We start from the raw sequence: 8,731 nt of genomic DNA on the forward strand, positions 1-8,731 counted from the left end.
TTTTTTTTTCGTCCCACTTTCTTACCTAAAGTGTGAATTTTGTGATGCATTCATACTATCGTTAACCTTTTCATCAAAAACTCAGTTAACTGATGACGTGGCTCATTAAATGGATGATGAATGTGCATCCATGTGTTACCGTGGCTCCACGTGGACATTTGAAAATAATTTTTTCGATAAAAAATAAAAATAAAAATGTCGTCGTCTTCTTTTGATGGATCAAACAAACAGCCCCAATAAAAAAACCCTAACCTAAACCCTTCTTCCATCACAATCCAAATATTCTCGTCCTAAAGTTGAAGCCTTTGAATGGACGCTTGTGCTGGCCTTGCCGAACTGATATGGTGGGTGTAACAAAGAAGCAACAATAGGGATCCCAGAAAAATACCGATAGAGAACAACATTGTTTGTCATGTCATAAATACAACCCAGGTGCACTCCTTCGACGGCTAGGAAGAAAACGAAAGGAAGGAGACGGAAGGAAGAAGACGAAAGGAAAATAGATATACAACCCCGTTGGTAAAATGGGTTCAAAGGCAAAATCGAAAAATGGGTAAGTTTCATCTCCTTCAAATTCCTTCAATTCCTCTCCGGAAAGCGCAATTTTCTCGTCTTCCAGATATAACCTATATGAGAAGCAATGTTCTAAGCCCAAATCGAAATATCGATCATTTCATTATCCGCTAGGTTCTTCTAATTCGTTGACGGACTCCCCGTCGCCACCAAGAAAATTGAGGAGGAAGCTGAAGAATGCGATGAAGGAGGAGGAGAAGATTTGCAGAACGACTGAGAAAATTGTCAAGTGGGCTAAGTAGGCATCGGCTAGGATGAGTGCGGCTGTCATTGAAGATGAACTTAGTAATCATTAGTGATGAAATTGAGGTTTCTAATATAAAACTAATTGGTAATAGGAGGAGTAGTTTAATATCATATAAGCCCTTAGCTAGACTTGTCATTCGCCGATGTGGGATAAACTCCCCACACACCATCAACTCTCAACATGACCTCACATATGTGGCCGATTTTTAACCCTAGACATGGACAGCAAACGGGTGACGCATGAGCAACATGTGACGCCTTTGAGCTTTCACATGAGGAATAACATGCTCTGATACAATGATGAAATAAGGATTCTACTATAAAAGTAATTGGCAATGTGAGAAATAATCCAAAATCATATAAGCCCTTAGCTAGACTTCAGGGCCGCCCAGAGAATTTGGGGGCCCTAGGCGAGCCTTCAAAGTGGGGCCCTAAAATTCTCTGATCTCCGGTTCTTTGTATATTGATTTATATAAAAAAGAATTCACTAAATACATAAAAAATTCTATTTTCAAATCAAATATCATTAAAAATTAATATCAAAAGAAGATAAATATACAAACATTATTTAAACATTACACGATTCATGTTTTTAGACACAAATGTACTAAATGTTTGCAGTCAAGAGTTTAAGATTGAGAGTGAAGAACAATAAAACTTGATGATCAAGAGAGTAAATAACAATAAAACTTGATTGACGAGTATAATTAATTCAACGTCAATTGTTTCTCTTGTGTTTTTGTTTTCTTCTAAAATCAACATCACACTAACGAATTGAATATTAAAATAATCCATTGAATAAAAAGTTATTGAAAAGAAAAATATATAATTCAAAGTTTTGATTACCTTAAAGCACAAGACGATGTGATAGTTGGTTTAAACATTCAATAGAAATTGAGAGAATTAGAAGTTGGTTAAAACACTCGATAGAAATGGAGAGAATGAGAAGTTGAAAGAAAAAAGATTGCAAAGAGACTTGAGTTTAAACATTATTTAAACATTACACGATTCACGTTTTTAAACACAAATGTACTAAATGTTTGCAGTCAAAAGTTTAAGATTAAGAGTGAAGAACAATAAAACTTGATGATCAAGAGAGTAAATAACAATAAAACTTGATTGACGAGTATAATTAATTCAACGCCAATTGTTTCTCTTGTGTTTTTTTTTTCTTCTAAAATCAACATCATACTAACAAATTGAATATTAAAATAATCCATTGAATAAAAAGTTATTGAAAAGAAAAATATATAATTCAAAGTTTTGATTACCTTAAAGTACAATCTTTAAGACCATGTGATAGTTGGTTTAAACATTCAATAGAAATGGAGAGAATGAGAAGTTGGTTTAAACATTTGATAGAAATAGAGAGAATTAGAAGTTGACAGAAAAAAATGGCAAAGAGCCTTGAGTTTAAACATTATTTAAACATTACACGATTCACGTTTTTAGACACAAATGTACTAAATGTTTGCAGTCAAGAGTTTAAGATAGAGAGTGAAGAACAATAAAACTTAATGATCAAGAGAGTAAATAACAATAAAACTTGATTGACGAGTATAATTAATTCAATGCCAATTGTTTTTCTTGTGTTTTTTTTTTCTTCTAAAATCAACATCACACTAACGAATTGAATATTAAAATAATCCATTGAATAAAAAGTTATTGAAAAGAAAAATATAAAATTCAAAGTTTTGATTACCTTAAAGTACAATCTTTAAGACCATGTGATAGTTGGTTTAAACATTCAATAGAAATGGAGAGAATGAGAAGGGTTTAAACATTCAATAGAAATGGAGAGAATGAGAAGTTGAAAGAAAAAAGATTGCAAAAAGACTTGAGTTTTATAACTTTATATGCATTGGACAGATGGATTGGGAGTTGGATAGATGGATTGGCAGTAAATTTGAAAAACAAGAAAAATCTAGTAACTGAAAGGCAGCTTCGTGTTTCGAACTCAACACTTCAAAGAAAAATGAAGCCAACATTTCCATTGCACTAACAAATGAATTATGATATTTCTTAATTTTTTTTTAATATTTATATGTTAATTACAGAATATAAATTTTTTGGATGGGCCATTCCGAAGTGGGGGCCCCAAGCGGGCGCCTACTTGGGCTACCCTCAAAGCCGGCCATGCTGGACTTCTCCCTTATTGATGTGGGACAAACTATGCACACACCATCAACTCTCAACAATCCGGGGAGAAAATTTGCAGAGAGGCTGAGAAAATTGTTGGGGAATTGAAACCTGGAGCAGGAATTGGGGTTGTTGATGAGCTGACACGTTGTTGGACTTGGCATCAATGACGATGGTGCGGTGTGAAGAGCGGTGATTTCTTTTCTTTCCTTTTTATTTATTTTTTAAGTAAAAATATTACATGAATTGAAATAAATTTATCCTTTATTTTTAATTGTTAATTCTTATTTTGTCAAAAAGAAATTATGTTTTAATTGTTTCATATGTTCATTGCAAAATTATTGTCCATGAGAGTGTCACGTTACGCTTTAACGTGTTCTAACATAAAAGTTAATAGAAGCATGAGGGGTCACAACATCTAAACTTTAGGTATAAAAGGATTTGCTTTTTCTTCTTGTACAAGAAACGATAGAGTAGTGGACTTGCTTTGGCAATAAAGGAATTAGTTTTCCTTTTGTTTGGACAGTGGCTTGACGTCAAACTCGCTAGTTAATCAGTATATTGCAAGTGGAAAATTGCCAGCAGCTGCTTGGTTCCCTATATAAGAGAAGCACAGGCAGCCACTCAGAACACAAGTTCAAAGACAAGAAAGCCTCTCTTTCAATTCATCAATCTCAACTAAGAACAATCCGATCCTCATAAAGGTTAGAAGTTAAATAGCGCAATTATTTATCACACACACTGTATATTAGTGGGAAATAATAGTGGCACGCTCGCAATCTCCAAATTCATGTTCATTTAAATACCTGGCTGCCTACACGCAGGGCCATGGCGAATTTATGGTGTCAAACAAATTCACTTATCTTCTTTCCTTTGTGATTAATTTGTGTTCTTTTCTCTCGAATTTTTTCTTTTAATTTCTTGTTATCTTTGCACCATTTTGAGTTGTTCATGGGTGTTCATTTTTCCATAGGGTTTTGCTAAAAATTTGTACGTAGTACTTTTGTTTTTCGAACTGTTAGGCTGTCAAGTAACAAAATGTATAACAAAGCTTCAAAGTGCCTCCAGAAATTAAATAGGTCTTACCGATTGTACATGCTCTCAGGATTGCAAAATGGAATCGAAGCCAAGTTTGGAGAGCTCAAAGAACAAGGACAAGGAGCAGGGCAATAAGGACAAGTCTTTGTACAGGTTAGGTGCAATTGTTGCCGGTGCTGCTACAGGAATTGGTCTGCTGGCTTGGGGTTTATCTGCACTTTCTTCATCAGCTGGTTCAGAGTCAGAGGAAAAGAAGAAACCAATGAAAGCTCCTGGTTCAGAGTCAGAGGAAAAGAAGAAACCAATGAAAGCTCCTGGAAAAGATGAAATCATAGAGAGGGAAGAGTTTGAGCGAGATCCTAAAGGCTATTTCAGAGCCTTGCGCGATAAGTAGGAACTTCTCTTGAACCGTTGAACGTATGATATTATAGCTTTACTTTTGTGAATCTATCTTATGTGCATTTTCCCTATATATGTTATTAAACTATCCTAATGGGAACTTGCAGTTGTTGTCTTGTAGATGGGGATTATAGTTATTTCATATCGTGATTAGGGCTTTTGCTTTCTATTTTAATTTCTGATGTTTCATCGGTTAATGGTAATCGAATTCAAAACTTGCTGAACTTTGGATATGACACAAGGCAACAAGATAACACGATGCTAAATAAGTAATCAATCATTTGATGCAACAAAAAAGTTGACCTAATTACAAGAAAGAGGATCTCAGTGATGGCCGTTGTCAAATTGGGGATCACATAAGAAGATTTATTTCTTAGTCTCTCATACAAGTGAATTGGATGAATGAAATAGGTTTGAATGCTAAGCTATTTATAGACAACTAAAGGGTACCATTTTTTCCTATTCCGTTCATCTTGTAGCCGCCGACCCTAGCTATGACCAGGATCTGTGGCAGTCCTTTTTTTCTTGTCATGTTCCTTTCCTTTCATTTCCTTCTCTTTCAGTTTCTGGCTTTCCTTGTCCTGTTCGCCACTTTCTTCCAACCCCCTGTGCCCCCCACCTCCTGACTTCTCTGTTTGTAGCCCCTTCTTCCCCTTTTCCCGTTTCCCCCCTCCTTCCACTTTCCTTCAACTTTTTTACCCTTGTTTTCTTCCTCCAGCTTCCTGGTACTTGTTTCCTTTCTTCCGTCCAATTTCCTTCCACCCTTTTGCCCTTTTTCTCCTTTTCCCCTTTTTTTCTCCTTTTTACCCTTTCCTTCCACCTTTTATCCACCACCTTTTTCCTTGTTTTCTTTCGTTTCCCCTTCCTTTCACTCTCCATCCCAATCGGCTCCATCTTTCATCATCGATTGTGCAATTTAGTTCGGCTTCTACTTCTCTTTACCGCAATTTTTCACATTTCACCCAGAAGGTGTGTGGAGTTCTGGCTAAGGTGTTCACACCACCTCCTTCGTTTGTTTTGCCTTTGTTGGCACTATTGCTAGTGGGCTGCTTCTTCTTGTTAGCTTCCTTCAATTTGTGGGGCTACTATTGTGGTGCTCGATGGCAGTGTTTAAGGATCTGTTTTGGGGATCTGTGTTCACTCAAGCTTCATCCAGTTTTGGGGCTCTTTTTAGCTTGATTTCAGGTGTGTGTTGGGGATGTTCGTTTCGGTTGTTTGGCAAGCAGATTTCCGACAGTGAAGTTGGAGGAAGCTGCTAGGGCTTGCTTTGTTGTTTTTTATGTATTGGGCTCAAAATTTTGGTATGGGCTCTTGGGTCACTATAGAGGTCCATATTTTTGTTTGTTTTCGTTGTATTTGGGCTTTTTCTTATGTTGTTGGTAATAAGGTAGCCTTTTACAAAAGAATCCCGTTGTTGAATGGTTGTTGTAAGCCTTGTAAAAGGTATAACATTTTTATTCAAAGGTTGCACCTTATTATACATTCATTGTAGGCCTTCTATCCAAAATAATCTCTAAGATTGGCATAACTCTTTGCTTTAGTCATTGAAATTTAAAATCGATAGAAGTGGTCCCTGAGATTGTCCACTATCAATCATTTTGGTCATTCTGTGAGAAATCTTTGTTACATTGAGGGTATTTTTGTCAAATCAACACCTCATTTTGAACTAGTGGTTTCTTCAATTTAACAGAGATTCACAAAATTACCAAAATGATTGACGATGGACACATAAAGGGAAATTTTATTTGAACACATACAATCTATTTTTACACCCAACATACTCTCTACACCCATATTATTTTTAAGGGTAAATTACACAAAGCTACCTTAATTATGGGTCGAACTACAATCTCATACTCCATGTTTTAAAAATTACTATGTCATACCTCATCTTACGAATTTGTTGTAATGTCAGACCCCCACCAATTTTTCTATCATTTTTTCTGTTAAATGCTGACATGTCTTAATACAGACCCTACTCCCTAGCCCAACTTTTAATTAAATATTAAATAATAAAATAATAAAAATTTTCTAAAAGAAATGTGGGACCACCCCTACTAACTCATCACCCTCATCAAAGTACTCTCGGTAACCAAAGACTCCCACAATCCTCATTTTCTCCATCTCCACTCTACACCTCTATGTTTCCTTCATCAATGTTGTCCCCCATTGCCCCTGTCCAACTCTTTAACTCTGATGTCGTCGCCATCCCTGCAAAAACAAGTCCTTTCCGAAAAAGGGCTAGCCGGACTTGGTTATTTGGCCTATGCGCTTCTTCACGGTGCGGTGTTGCTACTGGAGTTTATCCATCTTATGGCCGCACTACGTGGTGAATTTCTACAGCTCACGGTACTAGTAGCCGCACCTGGCCGGCATGGTCATCGCCACCTCTTCCCACTGGCTCGACTTTAGCTAGCCCCCTCCTCAGCGCGTGCCACTTCTCCTTGTAGGCCCGGATCAGCTCTTGGGTCTACGGCAAAGGTTTGGGCTTCTTAGTAGAGGTTTTGGGCGAGGCGAAGACTAAGGCCATGGGCGACGACTGTGGTGGTGTGGACATTGTTGTAGGGATGATTAGAGTTAAGATTTGAAATTTAGGGTTTGGGTTTGGGGGAATTGGGGTTTTCTGAAATTGGCATGGAGATTTAGGGAGTGTTTGGTTACATAGATTAATTTGGTGAGGGTGATGAGTTTGTAGAGGTAGGCCCCCCATTTAAAAAAATAAATAAATGATTTCATAATTTATTTATTTTTTAATATTTAATTAATTTTTTAATCCAGTTGGGCTAAAAAGTGGGGTCCACCTGAAGCCACTTTAGCAATCAATAGAAAAATTAACAAAAAAACTAACAGAGGTCTAATATTGCAACAAACTTGTAAGATGAGGTATGACATTGTAACTTTTAAAACATGAGGTATGAGATTGTGGTTCGACGCATAGTTGAGGTAATTTTGTGTAATTTACCCTATTATTAATTAAACTATCATTATCTCTTTAAACCCATATTACCTATACTACCCTCACAAACTAATTTAACATAGAAATATATCTATACACCCATATAAAAAATAAAAACTCAAAATTGGTCGCTCTCACGTATTGTCTCGTACTTAATCTTTTTATTTTTTATTTTTTTTACTAATTTTGCTATATCTTGTTTGTACCATACTTGACCAATCCTGAAATTACTGAGCACCGGTCAACGTTATACCGTCAAGGATCCACAAGAGTTCTATCCAACCAGGAGGCCAATCACAGTGCGACACGTGTCGACATCAAAGGTCAATCATAGCACGACACGTGTTAACATCAGAGGCCGATCACAGCACGACACGTGTCAAAGTCAGAACAAAGTTAGAGACTCTTCTATAAAAGGAGATCATTCTCTCACAATATTTCCTAATGTCATTTGTACTAAATCATTCACTAGAACTCACTAAAAGAGAGCTTGAACCTATGTACTTGTGTAAACCCTTCACAATTAATGAGAACTACTCTACTCCGTGGACGTAACCAATCTGGGTGAACCACGTACATCTTGTGTTTGCTTCCTTGTTTCTGTCTGTTTACATACCAATCCATACTAGTGACCGGAGCAGTCTAGCGAAGGTCACAAACTTAACACTTTATGTTGTACCAAAGTCCTCACTGATTTTGTGCATCAACATTTAGCACTGTCTGTGGGAACGCACTTATTCCTACCCTCTTCAGCTTTGTCAAGCTAGTTTCCACCATTCGTACACTCTCTTTTGACCAGGCATCCATCTCCAACATGGGGAGCGAATGAAGCCACAACACACAAAACGACACCCTCATCGTGCCTACTATGAGGCAGCGAAAGAATGAACGAAATAAGTTCACTCTTCAAGCTAAAGTCGAAGAGCTTGAGGCTCATAACAACAAGATAGCAATGAAGAATGAGGTCTTCCAAGAGCAGTATGAGAAGCTATTCGAGATGCTCCATAAAGCTAGGCATACTCAAATACATGAGCTCATCACCCCCATGGAAGACAACTATCAACTGGGTGCACCCCAACACGGAGGGTCACCTGCCTTCCACATGGGTATTCCTGACGAGGAGCAAGCTACTCTTCGAAATGTCGATCAATATGAGACTTCTCTCAACCCAGCTGCCTCGATCGGAAGTAGGAGAAGTAGAAGAAGGAACCTTCTTGCAGAAGGAATAGAAGGATTAAGAGCCGTTTACCGTGACTATCGAGACTTCCTAAGACAGTGTACAAAAAATTCTATCCACATAGGCTCAAGGATCAAAGACCCAAGAGTCATCAAAGGGCTCAGTCCTTTACCACAACGTAGGCCAACGCCTAATCCAAGAAA

At 37.3% G+C, this 8,731-nt stretch overlaps 1 long non-coding RNA gene across 1 annotated transcript; it reads left to right on the forward strand.

Moving 5' to 3' along the window:
• Positions 1 to 3,422: 3,422 nt before the first annotated feature.
• Positions 3,423 to 4,619, forward strand: LOC103423924 (uncharacterized). Its single transcript, XR_011578785.1, has 2 exons — positions 3,423 to 3,662; positions 4,064 to 4,619. It is a non-coding gene; the product is annotated as an uncharacterized lncRNA (long non-coding RNA).
• Positions 4,620 to 8,731: the final 4,112 nt, after the last annotated feature.

Source organism: Malus domestica, chromosome 03 (assembly GCF_042453785.1).
Source record: "Malus domestica chromosome 03, GDT2T_hap1".
Taxonomy (NCBI): domain Eukaryota; kingdom Viridiplantae; phylum Streptophyta; class Magnoliopsida; order Rosales; family Rosaceae; genus Malus; species Malus domestica.